Source organism: Oxyura jamaicensis, chromosome 7 (genome assembly GCF_011077185.1).
Source record: "Oxyura jamaicensis isolate SHBP4307 breed ruddy duck chromosome 7, BPBGC_Ojam_1.0, whole genome shotgun sequence".
Lineage (NCBI taxonomy): Eukaryota > Metazoa > Chordata > Aves > Anseriformes > Anatidae > Oxyura > Oxyura jamaicensis.
The window spans coordinates 5,683,406-5,700,520 of NC_048899.1; the positions used below are offsets into that span (position 1 = coordinate 5,683,406).

The 17,115-nt window shown below is 37.2% G+C and overlaps 2 long non-coding RNA genes across 6 annotated transcripts in view; one reads left to right on the forward strand and one right to left on the reverse strand.

The window, feature by feature from the left end:
- LOC118170142 overlaps positions 1 to 17,115 on the forward strand; it is a 58,775-nt gene that overhangs the window by 27,608 nt on the left and 14,052 nt on the right. For 4 of the 5 annotated variants that reach the window (XR_004752511.1, XR_004752512.1, XR_004752513.1 and 1 more), the window contains exons 2-5: positions 3,862 to 3,991; positions 13,884 to 14,119; positions 15,170 to 15,329; positions 16,551 to 16,671. This is a non-coding gene — a long non-coding RNA (uncharacterized LOC118170142). The remainder of the gene's footprint in view (positions 1 to 3,861; positions 3,992 to 13,883; positions 14,120 to 15,169; positions 15,330 to 16,550; positions 16,672 to 17,115) is intronic. The other variant, XR_004752514.1, reaches the window with a different exon arrangement.
- Positions 1,195 to 13,967, reverse strand: LOC118170145. The gene is made up of 3 exons (XR_004752522.1): positions 12,554 to 13,967; positions 6,213 to 6,392; positions 1,195 to 1,946 (listed from the first exon to the last, which is right to left on the reverse strand). It is a non-coding gene; the product is annotated as an uncharacterized LOC118170145 (long non-coding RNA).

The window sequence follows — 17,115 nt, forward strand, 5'->3', positions numbered from 1 at the left end:
ATACAGCATTTTAGCGAGGTGTTTGCACTTCAATATGTCATTGCACATGAAATGGGGAATGCACTTGCAGAGAGTGTGAAGCTGCCTCATCCCTATGACGGCTGTGTCCTGCTATGCAATGCAAGAGGTACCACCAAAGTCACCCTTCTATTACCTTAAATACCATGCCCATTGAATATCCAGTTAGCTATGGAATCCCAACTGCAATGGAAAAGATTTTGCTCTGTTACTCAGATGGTTTCTTAGAAATAACAGTGACTTTCTACACTGTGTAATGCATACTGGATTTTGATTTGTAATCTCAGGACAATAGAGTTGTAGTATAACAAAACAATAATAATATGAGTTAACAGATGTTAGAGAATACAACTATATTTCTTTTTAAAAAAAAAAAAATCACATGCCTTAATAATTTATAAGTATTGAAAAAAAAAAAAAGAAAACAGTTTACCCAGAAATACTTTGGTGGATGCAATTTCTGTAAGTAACGTGGTAATAGTTGATTGCACAGATCAGCTTAAAATTGGTAGATTGGTAAATAGGTTGGTTTTGTGGGTAGTTGCATTTTTCCAAAAGCATTAATACACTATATTGATCCAATTAAAAGAAATAGACAATTTATGTTTAACGTAAAAGCGTCAAAGAGTGAAAATAAGCTTGTCAGAAAAAAATCACTTTCATTTTGTTTTCAGCTGCTGTCTTTCAAGGTTTCCAATATGTTTTGTCCAATCGTTTTCACAGAGGTGGTGCAGAGTGGAGGTCAATCAGCAATTTTAGTTGTTGGTAAAAGCTTTAAATGGATTGCTACTTTAAATTAACATCTGCCATAGATAAAGTGTCTTTGACTTAAAAGGAGCATGTGCTCTAATGGGACAAAGTGATGATCACATCCTTGGTTTAGTTAATAACACAGATAAAAAGGCTTGTAAAAGTTATTTATATTGTAGTGTGTCTAGATGAAACCACTAAGAATGTGATTTCCTTGCCTCTGCCTGTGACTTCTTGGGCCAATAATATCAACTTTCTTTGAAAGTTTAGCAGGTTTTCCATTGTCTTGAAAAAAGCCATGATTTTCTCTTCTAAGACTGCAAAATGTAGTCTAACGTATTAGTGGGATATAAGCCACTTTTCTGAAATACTTAGATGAAATTCCATAAATTAGTTCAAAAGCAGCACATACTGTTGCCTCTTTTTTTTTTTTTCAGAATGGACTCCATGTCAAATTGTAAGTGCGTTGGTATACTGTGGTGGTTTTAGTGATGTGCAATGTGGAGAGGTTTTCTCTCCATTGATTCTGAAAACATACTCTCATAATATATATATCCCATAACTTCTTACTTCATTAATCAACTGAGAAGCCCTAATGTTATGCAGAGACTGAAAATATATTAGTTGATTTGCAGCTGTCACCATGTCTAATTTTGTGCATTGTCTTCAATCTTTGCAATAATCTGTTCTTCATTGCACTCTGTAGAACTGTCTCTTCCTGAAATCAGACTGAAATCATAATGATGTTTGGGTGTTAAATCTACCTTACAACATCAGATCAGAAAATTATTGCATACTCGTTTTTGAAATTTAAAGATTAAATTCTGATACAAGTAAAAAATAACAAGTACTAACAGTACTGAGGGCGAGGGGAGGATATAAAATTTAAATTGTAAATATTATATTATTTGCTTTTAATTTAAAGCAGATTCATGCACATAGGAAAGGTCAGGTAACTGGTTTTGAAATAATCAGTAAATTTGTAACCTGGGAATTTGGTTAAAATAGTAGGCAAACCCAAAACAAAATTGGACCTTACAAGAAAAAGTGCAGGATAAAATCATGTTTTTCAGAACTCATTTTGAAGAACCTTTCCTCTATGTATTCATTAACTTACCACATGCTGACAAATGAATAAGAACAACAGCAATGCATAAAGAACTTTTTTCATGCTGTGCCTACAATAGAGACATAACTATTTTACTTGGAATGTTTTCTAGTTTCAGCAGTTATCTATGTTAGACGTCTGTTTTGGTGGCATTCACATTAAAGCAGATATTTTCTATCAAGTAGATTTGACATGTTCCACTTAATCATCTCCAGCCTTAGGTTCTCGTTATGATTTTATGAGACCAATGGGACTATTTAAACTAACCACAAGTTTTCTAGAAGTATTACACAAAATTCTAAATTCTATCTCTGATATTTCGCTATATTTCTATGTATACTTACAAAAAGTGAGAAAGAAAAACCAATCTGAGAGAAAATCTTATTACTCCAAGGTAAGAGAGCAGCTATAAATCACGTAGGGTTACCGAAGGTTGCTACCTAAGAAAGCAGAACTATAAGATTAAAAGAAGTGGTTAAGCTTCTTTTTATTCACTTTTATTCATTATTCACTTAAAATATATATATATATAGGAAATAACCGCTTCATGATATAAGAGATCAATTAACATGAAGTCAAGTTCTCACTAGGATTACTCAGTTACTTCTCTGTTCTCCAGAGATTAGAGACACAACATTTCCAAAACGAAAACTTATAGAGCAAGCAGTTTGAAGATATTGGTCTTAATCTGTAACTGAAAATTAGAAACATAGACCTACTAATTTTATTAATCAAACCTGTTAGCCATCATCTAACACTTCATGGATAATATGTTTGAGATTATAAATTTAGACTGAGTGACGGAAGAGGTACAGATACAGAAGTACTACCTCTTTGTGTTTATTTGATTATGCTGCTAAACATAATCTGTGCTCTCAGGCTTTCTCATTGCTTGTTTTTGTTTATTTCCAGTTATACTTCAGTGGCCTACTAAATAGGTCATTTTCAACAATATTTATCTTTCCTTGCTGTTTAGTTCTAAATATTTATAGATGGCTATATTCTCCTTTAGTAGGCACTTGGCTAATCTATACAAATGTGTCTGTTTTATAAACTATTCCTTTTAGCCCCTTGCCAGATTGCACGTAACTAAATGCAAATTAAACACGCATCAAACCTTATCAATCAGCAAACCTGGAAAAACAACTCATCTTATTAAACTACAGTGACTTAGCCAAAAGAATGGCAATTTAAGGTTTTCCAAGGAAAACCCTTTGCTGTGCTGACCCAGTACTGTGTCAGAGGCTACTGCTGTTGACGTGGCTGTCTTGGTTCTGTTTGAGACCTGACCACTGATGTGGCTGTGGTTCATGCAGCTGGGTTGCCCTGTGGTGCCCAGGAGCGTGCCCCTGTGCCCACAGACCCAAAGGGCCCAGAAAACTAGGTAGAAGAAGCAAATATATAATACAGAGAAACACTGTGTGTTCATTAGCTCTTTGAATATTAGAGAGTTTACGGTACTCTTCATCCTGAGGGCAACCTGGAAGCTTTCTAATTATGGTGACCCTTCAGACTGAAACAAAACAAACCCCACTGCAACATGAACACAAAGTATTTAAAATCCTGTCAGCGTATTTCATGTTTGCTTTTAGGTATTTTGATCCTTTATCTGCAGCAACATGTCACTGTAAAGGGTGTTTGATGCAATTGCATGCATCACCAACAGTTTTTACTTGCAAACAGGGGTCACTGTGCGTATGAATTTTATAGGAGCTTTAAATAAATAAATAAAAACAAAACAAAACAAAAAAACTCCCTTTAATAAGATAGCCAAAAGCAGCTCACATTTCAGTGTTGTTATTCTGAAAGAATCATTCTTGACGCTGTTGCCTAACAGTTGTGAAATATTATTTCTGAATGTAAATAGTTGTAGATTACTTAATTCAGATTTGGAATACGATAAGATAAACAAATAGTGACTCAGTGATGAAAATGAAGTACCAATTTAAAAGCTTAATTATTTTGTTAACGTTAATATCTTTCAGGTTTCGTTCTCTAAAGTGTAAGGATTTAGACCGTAACCTCCAAGCTAATCCAGCCACCTAGACTCTCTCAGGTCATCTGGACATGTTAATGTGCCACCACCATGACTTTATGGATACTGCCCTCAGCAAGGTCAGTATGACATCTAGTGGGTAATAGCTTCCTTTTGGAGGTGTTTTTTTAAGTGTCTAGAGGACTCGAATTCTGCCTGTCTTCTTCAGGTGAGACTACTAATATTAATTTCCTCTAATATATTTATTATTTTACAATGTTATTCCATCAGCATAAGTTTCTGTAGAAGCCTTATCTGACAGAATGAGGGAAGTAAAAAGGGAATAAAACAAGTAATAAATAGCGCAGGAGGCTTTACTTAGTTTATTGGATGTGGTCTTGGGTTTACCCTCATTGCCATGGAGGAAGCTGAATTGTGCAAAAACAATAATCCTGATTTTTTTATTTTTGGATTACCACTTTGATAAAAGGGTCACTTGGAAATAAATTTTGCCTTTTAGTTATAGTGATGTACTGCAGCACTCAAAGATCAGCAGAAACAATGAGCAATTTGCACATCCATCCTCCCCATTTCCCCCCAGTATTCCAGGGAATTTGCAGTTTTGCCGCTGGCCTATGACAGCAAATGGTTCTGGTGCCTTCTTTCACCTTCTGCTGCTGACTCAGCTGTGGCAGGGAGGGGAATTGCTGGTACTGCACGGCTCAAGCCTGCAGCACGTGTGTGCCCAGACCGAGCGGTCACAGTGCTTGCGTTAGTGGAGGACACAAGACAAAACTAAGCCCAAGTAATTCACAACTATGTTTAGCTTGGATTCAAATTCTGTAAAAATAAAATGAAACAGTATTTTTTTTTCCTAAATCAGCTCCCAGCTGCAGTGGTTGAATACCCCCGATCAGCGTGCAGACATTACATTTTTCTTTGTCTATGCAATGCATAGAATGAATCAGAACAATGCATGAATCAGAACAAAGAGAGGCTTTATATATCATTTTCTCTCTCTATTTGCTGGAAGCACCAAGACTGTGCTGCATTTATCATGAGGGCTGACAGAAAGCATATGGATATAGGTATTCCTTGTTGCAGGCAGACAAGTTCTGCTGACAGAACCCAAGAAAAATCGCCAGGCTGCTCCAATTTTTCATACTAGCTGCACTGCGAGTTTAATGACACAATTGTCGCAATTTGGTTCTATTACACAGACTAGAGAAAGATGTTTAATTTCATAATGTTTGGAATGGCTGCTTATTTATTTTTAACATCACAGGAACAGGCTGGAAACCCTTTTCCTCATCAGATCTAGCCTAAAACTCAGAAAAATAGCAGATGCTCTACAGTATAAAAGCAGTCCAAACAATTGCTTGGTTCCTTGTTTAATCTAGTGCTCTAAAATGCCAGGGCCTATTGGAAATAGGCTAGGGAGACCAGATACAGAAATTCATACAAACAGCAATGGTGAGCATCCGATCAGTTCTTATTGAGGGTTTGGTGTGTTGCTGGCTGAAAATTAGCAGGCATCTCTAGGCTGGCGTTCTGGTTGTGTTTGGTAAAATGTTTGGTAAAAGCTGTTTTTATCTTTCACTCTCTAGGTAATTTTTCTTTTCTTTTTCTCTCTGTCTCTCTCTTTTTTTTTTTTTTTTTTTTTTTTCTTCCCAGTACTGGTAATCATGAACATTTGTGTTAGATAACATCCATAAACTCTCAACATACCTGGAACTCAGATCAAATTTCCATAGTCAAAGCACATGCACAGTTGAAATAAATGAAGTTAGTTGATCTCAGATCATCCCCTTACCTGTCTGTGTTCTTCCTCTGTAGTATTTTTCATTCTCAAATGTATTGATAATTCAGTCTGGAATACTTTAACTATATCCTTACTCTGAAAATACTTTACAAGAAGACTTGTGTTCTCATCTCTTTGCTACTGATGTCAATAGTGGAAGCACTAAGGGGTTAAATATCTAAGAAAGAAAAATATCTTAATTCAATTTTGTGTTAATTCAAAATGGGCAGTTAGCTCCATGGGTACAGGGATATGAGGAACCTGGCTGTCTGAGATACGCCCCTGTATAAGACCAAGTGATACTATAAACTATTCTAGACTGATCTTAAGTTCATCCTAAGCCTTTCTTAGTAGAATTTCAAACAAGCATTTTCTTCCTCATAGAAAATACAATCTGATCATCTCTGCAAACACTCTGTACCAGACAGCAAGCCAATGAGTGAAGAGCACTTTTTCTGCAATCCCAGTACATTACCTGTTCCTCTGGTAGAACTGAAAAGAACAGGTAACGTGTGACTATGGTGCTGCAAAACTGCAAAAGAAACCTTGGCAACACTTACTTATGTTACTGGTTCTTATTGGTGCAGGAAACCATTCAGGAATGTCAGAAATATTAGTAGCAAGAAAATAAGAACACTCTAGTTCTTCTACATCTCCTACCTTTCATTGCATCATGTAATGTTTGGCTGTGTTTTTTTCTCCATTTTTTGTGCTTTTTCTTTGTGAAAATTTTATTCAGTCTAAAGAAAGAAAATAAATTATAGGAAGCTGTTGAGATAGTATGCCAAGTGCATTGTAAAGTGACAATCTCTAACACAAAATGAAAGTCTCGATTATGATATAAGAGCATCAAGTATGTTATGCCATCTGTATCGTACTTGCAAACATTTATCTTATTGGTCCTTGACTTTCAAAAGCATCCTGGAATTGAGCTCAAAACCTCTTTTCTCCGTCTTCCCTTGTTGTTTTCCATTGAACAGTGAAATTTTTCGGTATTTTACATATTTGGGATGGCTGATATTCTGAAAGCTCAGGGAGTCTAAAGATAGGAACCCTTTCCTTGGACTCTTCATGCTATACCTGGGATGGTCACTATACCATCGATAATGCAGTCATTAACCTGTATAGGATGAAGGAACGATGACAGTAAGAATATTGAAAGCACGAGTAATTTCACATTATGAAGCTCAAGCATCTCAAGTTGTTTAGGCTGTGGACTTTATAACAGCCAGTCTGTGAAATAATCCTTCAAACACGCTAGCACCGTCTGTAATTAAAAAAACGTTAAAAACATTTTGTAGCTGGTGGCATGGTAATGTCGTGAGTGTAATTGGGTCAATAACGGTAACTCAGCAAGAATTACTATGAGAAATAAAAATGATGTCAGCATCCAAGCCTGCCCATTTTTATTGACGTGATGATGGCTTAGTGAGGAGACCTCAAAGGTTAGTGCTCTAGCTTGTGATATTTTTTACCCGTCGTGTTTTCTTCTGCTTTAAAAACATTGATTGAAAGCATAATTGTGTTAGTAACTGCAGTTCCATATACTTAGTGATTATTTCTGGATTTTGCCTGCTTAAATTTGAGAAAGTTGTTACTATTTTTTTTTAATGATCTGAACGCACTAATACAAATCATGCAATACATTTTCTGGTTTGTTTTTTTGGTTGGTTGGTTGGTTTGGTTTGGTTTTCGATACAAATTGCTATTTATTTTAACATGAAGGTTTTGGACTGGTTTAATTGTCTGTAGTATATGATGTTGATATCATAGGACCACCTGTTTATAATACATGAACATTTTAGTGCTCTCTTTCACTCTAGCCTTTACCAACTTTATAAAATACCATAACACCTAATTTTAATGCTCTTATGTAATACAACCTTTAAACTGGGCAACAACAATATCTCAAACCATTGTTTTTCTCATATATGTACTAGTTTTTAAAAACATGAGCTTTTGGAAAAACTATTTTACTAAAAAATGTGGTTAAAAAAATTGAAAAATCTTTGCTTTTGGAGGTGACACTTTAATACCACTGCAATATAAATTCTGTCACTCAGTTTGTGTGCAAAACCCAGAATGAAGTAAAAATTATACAATATTCAAGAAACACTTACCTGGATTCACAGTGATTGTTGACAGCTCACGTTGGTATTTTAATTTTAGAGACTGTATTTCAATCTTTGGAAATATTAAAAACACAGAGCAGTTGACACTGATAATTCTATTTCTTTGGCTTAAACAGATCATTTTCTGTGATGATCTATCATTCTATGATGATTTTCCTTCATCTCCCAAACCATTTCCAGCTTGATAAAGCTCATGTGAGCGATAGTGTCTAATATCATACAGTAAGATAAGAACATAAAGTTGGAACATTTCTTTTGTTGAGGTTTTTGTCTTACAGTCTATATATTATTGTCTGATTGTTGCCCCAGGCAGCATTTTTTTCCTTTTTACATTATTAATCTTTCCTTAAAAATGTTACGAAATGTCAACTTTGAAGGTATAGAAGACAAATATTAGGTTGGAAACTTAAATACTCGTGAGTAAGATAAAGTGTTATGTGAGAACTTTTGATTAATTGCCAAATTCTGGAGAGGCAATTTTTTCAGTGTGGGTGAATTGTTTTTAGTAGCACCACTGGGGTAGATTTCACACACTGATTTAGAGGATGATCACTACTAAAAAGTCTGATGCAAGAAGTAGTTGTTTGTTATTAGTGGTAAAGGCAAATTTACGTTTTATTTGTTTAAACACAATGATGATCTTTAAATATACACTCAGGGTATTTGTTTTGATGTCAAATAAAGAATTCCTACATTCCTAATGGATAATTTCTATAATGTATGATGTTTGTATCAAGTCATACAAACTTGATGACAGTGATCTATATTGTCTTTTTGGGACCAAAAAATAAAAAATAAAAAAAAATATGCAGAAAAGGATAACTGTTGCCCCAAAGAGTTCACAGTTTAAAATACCTGAACTTTTTGGAGTATGCGTAACATTGTATAAACAGAAGATAACGTGAAGATAATGTATGGCTTAGAGTGCCATACAGTGTAAGAACTCTTCTCAATGTGATTGCAATGAAATCAAAAGCTTTCCTTTAAAGGTAAGTCTCTGCAATGCAAACTTTGAAGTCCATCTACTCTTTAATGAAATCTTATCCCAGTATGTTACCATCTAAAAAATTGGCCCAAAGTGGAAAAGAATTTACACTTGAATCCACCAAAAAGTCAGTAAATCAAGGCCTGTGTAAATCACTGCATATAATCTGAGTTTTATATTTGCATAATGACTTAGTGGTGCATATTTGCTATGTAAATGCGGAGTGTGTAGAGGTGGTGTTAGCTTCAGGGAGAAACATTTTTGCTGTACTTGTCAATTGGTGTTCCTCTGTCCAAATATTTTTTTATAGAAATGTTATTTGTAAAATCTACCTGATGGGAAACAAAGGTAAATAACCTTAATACAGGAATAATATCCTACAAACTTTGCATTCTGGCTTAGGCAGAATTGTAAAGGGGATATTAAAGTACTATAGGAGAAACTAAAAGGAGATTTAGAGTTTAATACCAATTAAAATAATAATTATTATTATTGGGGAAAACCTCAGTGTGTAATTATGAAAAGAGATGCTACAAAAATAGAAATTTAGGGAAAAAATAGGGCTATGTCTTTAAACTGACTGCCTTTCAATTGGTAAAACAAAAATAAGATTGAATTAATTACACAAGGAAATGCACTTTGTATTGCAATATCACAAGCTATACTGCATAAATTCATGTCCTGAGGGACTGCTAATATGAACTTCTGTAGCTCATCATTTGGAAGTTACAGAAGAGCAAAACCAACAATAACAACGCCTGGGTGTATTTGTAGCTTTGCTCTGAGTGTGACCCATGTATGTGCCACTGCAGTGCAATGGCCTTATGCCCTATGATTACAGAGGGAATCCCAAGACTAGAGAAAAAGTATTTAGATTCAAATATTGTTGCAAGATTAGATGGATATAGATTGGCCATGAACAACTTCAAAATTGATACCAGGAGAAAGTTTCCGATTACACCTCGAGTAAATTTATTTCAAAAATAAGAGTCCTGCACATACCTGTTGTATCAATCTTGTGTGGGTTGTTGTTGTTGTATACTGTAGCTTTGTTTGCAGTGCTCTCTTCTTGCATTATGTCTCAGGCCTGGTCCAGTGGCCAGGTACTGCTTCTGAGGATAGCAGATTTTACTGCAGGTACTTGGACGGCTGCACATTGTTGTGTCAGCCCTGTGCTTTATTTTGTAGCTTTGGGCATGAAACCTGTACATCTGTGTGTGTGCGTCTTGCACAAGGATGTCTGGAGGAAATTCACCAGCAGCAATGAGATGAGACAAGAAAGACAAGGGTCACATCACAGCTCAGCAGTGAGGAGATGGACAGACAGGCCAAAGAGAGGTGTTCTGGTCCAGGAAGCATGCACACCACTGAGAACATTTTACATCCAAGCGGAGATAAACCCTTTCAGATGTTTGTTACTGAGGTTGTTCTTCACTACTAGGTGTCGGGGTTTCTGGGACCTCTTAATAACCATCTGACTTCCATGGTGACTATTACTGTTAGGTGTGGGGGACTTGTCCAGTTGAACAACGCTGGACTTTCTGGTCACATAGCTGTACTAATGGATTTACTCAAACTAAAATGATAGCAATGGTATTTGCATGCCTTAGTACCGAAACTCCTGTAGCTGCTGTATGTCATGACAAATCTTTTTTGCTGGCCTGAATTTGCATTTTTCTTAAGTCCTTTTTTTTTTTTTTTTTTTTTTTTTTTCCTCCAAACTTCCAGCAGAATTTAGTCTAGAGGCATGTGGTCTTGCAGTAGACTTTAGTTGTCTTTGAAAAATACAGACCAAGTTCCATACAGGGGAAATGAAAGAAATGAAGATTACCTTCAGCTGCCCATGGTTATGTTTTGCCCATAATGTGTTTTCTCTGTCTCTGCAGGCCTCTTATCAGTCCATATTTGTACCGAGCAATGTACAAACACCCCTTTTGTACACAGCCAGCTATATTTCTCCCAAATTAACTGATTTATTTATTCAGCAGCATCTAGGTTCAGATGCTTTTTCCTTAGCATCTTTTGGTGTTGTCATGAGCTTTGATATGCATTCCCAGTAATTTGATTGTAATTACTTCTGTCATGCACACGTTTATCAGGTGCCTTGCATTTAAGTGAAATAGGGAAATTTAAAGGAGCACTGAGAATCACCAGTTTATTTGAAATGCATCAGGTATATTGTTTTCATGAGAGTCCAACCAATCTGTTCATCATGGAAGTATCTCCCTTGGAAAGCGACAGCACCGCTTGCCAAGCACAACGCGGCAGCAGTGCAGCTCATGCCCCTGAACTACCTTTAAATGAGCTTGCTGGAAACAGAAATCAGAGGCACCTGCCTGCCATGTGAAAACACCTCTGGGATCTTATTTTTCTGCAGATGAAGGTGATTTATGTACTTTGTAGAATGAAAAATGTACTGGACATGCTATGTGTAATGTTATTCATCAGTGAATCTGCAGGTAAAGCATTGCTGCCCTGCTGTAGGGCTGACCTCCAAGCCCCATGGCTGCATCTGAGAGCAGAGCTGTCGTGAACACTTTCAGGCAATTTCATTTTCATGGAACCGCTAGAAATTACACTCTCTGATTCATCATGGTGAATACAAATACTACAATTACACAATTATCTGGCAATTTAAAAATTAAGCTTTTTAAATTTCAAGGAATTATACCCATAAGACGCATTTAATCAGGCATGGCAATAGGCACCCCCCTAGGCTTTTTCCTCGTGTTAGCACTGCTCGCTCTAGCGTGTGCTTTGTTTTATGCTAGGGTCACATCTCTGCTGCCCTTCCAGTCAGATCAAGATTATTATTGGCTGCGAATTGTTCTAATCAGTATCGTTCTGAAAAACAAATGATGTACCTAAATAGTGCGTAGACTGATCATCCACTGAGTGTAACTTTGTATGTTGCTTCTGCAAACATGTTTTAACAACTGATCAGTGACCAGTGGTAAACCGTGCACAGACTTACCTCCTTCTCATTCTGCAGAGTCCTGTCTCATTTTTGATGCCCAGAGACAAGTTTAAATTACATTTTGAACTTGAAAAATGCAGTAGGAGAAATACTAACTGGGATCTATAGTCTACCTCACGCAAATACCACAGTTCTTATTTAACTGCAACCAATTTGCTGTTCATTTTTTTCCCCTATTGTTTTTATGCATTCGTATTACAGGTTTTTATGAAGTGCTCCCATACCAGTTTCCTCCTATAAATCTAATGGTACCACAAAAACCAAACCAAACCAAACAAAAAAAACCTCTGCCTTTTTCAGCAATTAAAGCAATTAGTTCCGTGTTGCTCTCCTGTTAGAGATATGATTGTTTTTGAAGTCAGGTTGAGGAAAGGAAACTGCTCCTGCTCTCTAGCTGCTGAAGCACCTTCTCAACCTGAAACTGAGAATTCAAAGGCATGTTTTCCCTCAGGTATACTCCAGATTACACACGGGTTATGTGTGCAGCAATATGAGGAGATATGGTGAACCCAAACTAAATTTTTCTACACTTCTCATTTGGCCTAAACAATGCCAAAGTGACTAAGTACTGAACCGAATTATGAAGTATCTGTTGTGTCAGATCCAAGATACATCTTTGCAACGGAAGCCAAAGATTTTCCTTGAACTATGAGCATGTAAATGGCATGCAATTGTAAGGGGCATAGCGTTAGATGAAGAACAGGGCACAAACTGCAGTCTGCAGGGTGGTTAAATTTGACTGGTCATAAGGTATTGCTGTGTGCCTCATTTTTTACCTTTTAAAAAGAATATGGAGGAAAATCAAACCTTTTAGATCACTCTAAGTGTTCAGATCAGTTCAGTGTAGCTTGCTGTAGCTCTGTCAGATGTCATGCACTCAGTGAACCACTTTGCCAAATGCTGCACCCTGTCTCTTGTAAGTCCGATGAGATCATAAAATGTTGCTGCTGGTTTGATCCTTTGATGGGCTTAGATTTGAAGTAAAGCTTTCAATATAATTTGCACTTTATGTAAAATGCATGTGTTTATCAGGAGATTACAGAGAGGAGCATCCTGCTTTGTCATGACATGTTGTGTTTTTCTAACTTAAAAAGATGACTTACTGGTACATACTGCTAATTTCAGGCAGAGAGGTTTTGAACTGTAGGAATAGTTCCAACAGACAAAGTCTTTTTCTTTGCAAAAAGCCAGTGCACTTGTATGAGATGTTATTAAGGCATCTAAATTCTACTGTTAAACAGGAATATTTTTCTAAGCTGGTCAATAGGTGGTACTGGAGCAAAGTGTAAAATGCTACATGTAATGATAGTAACTTGTGTTGCAAGATCATCTGAACATGGGAAAATATGTTTTGACTCCTCTGGCAGATCCTGCTGCAAACTGTTAAAGGACAGTGGCAGAAAATGTATAAATTTCCTAGGGTGGATTTAGATGATGATAAAACTAAACAAAACTGCAGGCTATTCAGAGCAAACTGTCTCCTAATCTTTTTCCCATTAGGTCTTTGTGGGCTGCTTTTGTGCAATGCTGCTAAAGTTTTAATTGACCGGAGGGGAAAAAAGCTTACTTGGTGGTGAAAGCATCTCCTTGTGGGACCACTTCCGGACCCCAGGCTCCTTTCCAGCTGTTGTCATGGAGAAAGTCTCACATCACTGTTTTATCCGAGTGCTTCTCTCTTCATAGGAAAGGAGATGCAGCTCAAGGGTATTTAGGGTGGAGCATCGTCTCCTTGGTCCAGGCTTGCTCTTCTAGTGCACATACATTATTGTTGTTGTTGTTATTTAATTCATTGTTTTTTAAAGGGATTTGCATTATGTGCAGAGAGGCCTGAAGAATATAATCAAAGATGGCTGTCTTAGTGATCTCACGTGCTTGTGATTATTTAGAAAAAACAAGTTATATCTGGTGCTGTTCTCAATGTGCTGAGTTGAGGCATTTCACATATTAACTAGTAGGAGGAAGGTGCCTGAATTCACCGACCTCTCGTTCTCCTACTTACATCCAAACTGCCCATCCTCAGTTTGGATACAAACCAGATTAAACAGTCTGTGATTGCCTTGGAATTAGAGGAATCTGCATTTTGGCAGGCTTTGCTTATCAAACAGGACTCACTGTAGATGTACCATTCAATTCCTAGATTGCTGAGCCAGAAGCTTGCCCCTGCATGTGTCTTGAGCTGTGCCACTGGAAGAGGGCAGTGAAATTCTCGGTGGTCTCACCCTCTCTCTTGCCACACTCACCTGGGAAGCCTCGACAGAGAAAACCTGGTATCATGGATGGTTCGTGGCCTTTATGTCAACTGAACTTTTTCCTGTGAACAGGTTCACCCAAACGAGGGTCACGCTGATCTTCAACTTGAGAGAATTTTCTAATGTAAGTAATAACTGTATTGAAGTAACCTTTCTGAATAAAAGAAAGGCTCGATGCTGCTGTGTAAGCGAGCCTAGCATCTCTTCCTCACTTTGCATCCCAGCTCACGTATAGTAATGTCAAATCATAAGAAGTTAGTATTTTTTTACAAATATTTTGCCTTTATGATATATCATGTTTGTTGGGCCATGGTAAATGTATTCTACTAGAGAAAGCAAGTATGCATGCAATTTAAAATTCTGGAATATTAGAGTCACCATTAAGCAAAATATGATGAAACTGTCTTGGCAGAAATTACTTTCCAACTTGATATGAAGCAGTGGGAATAAGAAGTTATTTGACAAATCCAAACTGATGCAATCACTTGTTTCTTGCACAGAACGGTTATATGCATGCTGACCTGCAAGTTATCAGTCTACCTAACACCAGGTTCTGAATTTCTGTAATGTTTTCTCTTGCATAATGTTTTCTTTTGTACACCATTGAGTCGTGTTGTGCACAGGTAGGACCTATCAGAGATGCAACCCAGAGTCCATGGGTGAGCTAGGTACCCAACTTGTTTTGCTTAGGCTCAGGCACCTCTGCACGTAACAGCATTACCTGGTATCACAAGCCAATGGCAGGGGCTGCAGCCTCCCTGTCACACTTTTTGCCACATTAATGCAAGAAAATGCAGGTTTCAGCGGCTGTTTGAAAACCCCTGCCTAAACACACCATTATTTAATAACAGGGCTTTGTGATCTATGTACTGGAATATCTCATTAGCAAACGTAGCTTCTTTCCTCGCTCTTGAATCATCTATGGACCATTATCTTTCTCCAAATTGGATTGTTTTTAGTAACTGTTTGTTAAACCATTATCCCACAAAAATTGTGGTCTATGGGTGCATCTCCAAGAGGAGTTCTATCAGAATTCACTAGCTCCAATCCAAGACACAATGATCTTTCCCTTGCCTTCATTGACTACGTTTAGATTGTTCAGTAAGAGTCTAGTGAAAGATGAAGAGTAAGTTCTCTTGTATGTGCCTTAATATACTTTTTGTCATATAAATAGAGGTATTTGTAAAAGCTGAAGCACCTCAACCATTTACAGGAACACGTAAAAACACTGAAGAACAGACACCAGGCTATAAATACCGATGAAGCACTCAGCAAATGTGTTTGTGAAGACATCACCTCATTGTTCATTCAGTATTGAATTTCCTCATCTCTTGGTAAGTGCTACTAGCATCAAATAGTAAAGTACCATGACAAAAGCAAGATGCAGATGTCTGGCTGTTTAAGTTATTGCTTGATCTGAATGCCAATGGAATTGGCTTTGATAATGCTCATGGAGTGAAAGCTGTTGTATCCAACCCCCCCGGCTCCCCTCGCCTGCCTTGTTCATCCAGTAGTACTTTATAGCACAGGTCAGTCTGTCGTCCCATGTCGCGTAATGACTGAAGCACTACATGTAATAGTAAGTAAGTGGTAAAAATCTAAAGGCTGGACTGCGTCTTTTGCTGTCATATCAATGTAGCTCAATTGGTTTCAATGGGACTACTTAGGAGAGCAGCATCCTCTTAATCGAGGAATCAATTCTGCACATTACAACACGGGGAATGATTAGAAGAGCTCTATGATATTTTGATATAATGGCAGATATTCTCCTGTTAGAAATCAAAGGCATTTCACAGAGATCAAAAGAACAGTTGAAACTGTAGTGCAGTTGAACGTGTCATTCTTTTCCCCATATTTCTGCTTTTGGATAATATAATCTTTTCTTTTGACGAGTTGGCTAGTATCTTCCTCCATGGGTCTTCTAAATTCACAGGCCTATGAGCTAACACAAATCAGGGTCTGCCCCTCATCTGACCAGTGGGATCTCTGCTTTCACCCTGTTCTGTTTAACCCTTTCACACCTCGGAGGGGGCTTTTTCCGCACGCAAGTCACATGCACTCATGCACAGTTTTCCTTGTTAATAGACCAACATTAGATAAGAAAGGACATAGAAAAGAAATAATGATGTTGTGCTGACAGCATCTTCAATGCCATGTGGTGGAGTGATGCTTGGATTTTAAGCAGATTAATGCTGTCAGTCTGCATTTCTCCATCTGATGCTTAGTTCGGAGCAAAATAATGATCAAACTCCTTTGAAAAGTGTATCTCTGAGTAATGGTACGAAAAAAATTAAGTATATTTTAGTGTTGGTTTTTGTGTTTGTTTGTTTTGCTATTTTATCACTTTGATAAAGAAGCATATTAATTTTATTACCCAGAGCCCTTTCATATTTAAGAGCTCTAGGGGTGACTGGATCTCTGCCAACCTTGTGAAACCGATCTATGGAAAAAAAACCTGATGCAGAAATTGTCCAATGTGTGTTTCTTCCTTAAACCACCAAAATCTGTAGTTGCCTGTAAACTTTCTTGGCTCTTGAACCTTATCTTTTCCACAGCTGCCAGGACACATATGATGAAACAGATGCACAAAATGAGGAAGGACTTGGCATAAACAAGCGAAGCGTACTGCTCCGTCACGGACAAATAAACACCGGCTTTTTCTAGAACTGTGTGACTGTGAGTAAAAACAGAACTAGACTATCAATTCCTGACTGTATGTGGGAGAACAGTAATGCTGTGATAGGGTGCACTGTCCAGATAGTTGTTTAGGTCATGACAGTGAAAGGCAATAGTATACTTTTCTGGCAGAATTGTATTCTTTTACACTTGTTCACAATTTCTTGCTTTATTTAAGTAGAATAAGATGAACCATAAAGCTACTCCAGAAACCCTGATCTTGCTGACAGTTCACATTAAATCAATTTCAGTAGAGTTAAAAATAAAAATTATTAAACTGAATATTTTTGCTCCTAAGAAGAATAAAGCTGGTTAAAAAATATACGTATGCTGATCCTGCTTTTACATACAAGTGCCTCGGATAAACCTCTAATGTAAAATATATTCCCCTTTATCTGCTTTTAGTGACCAGAAGATAGTACACTGACGCTGCGGGGGGGGGGG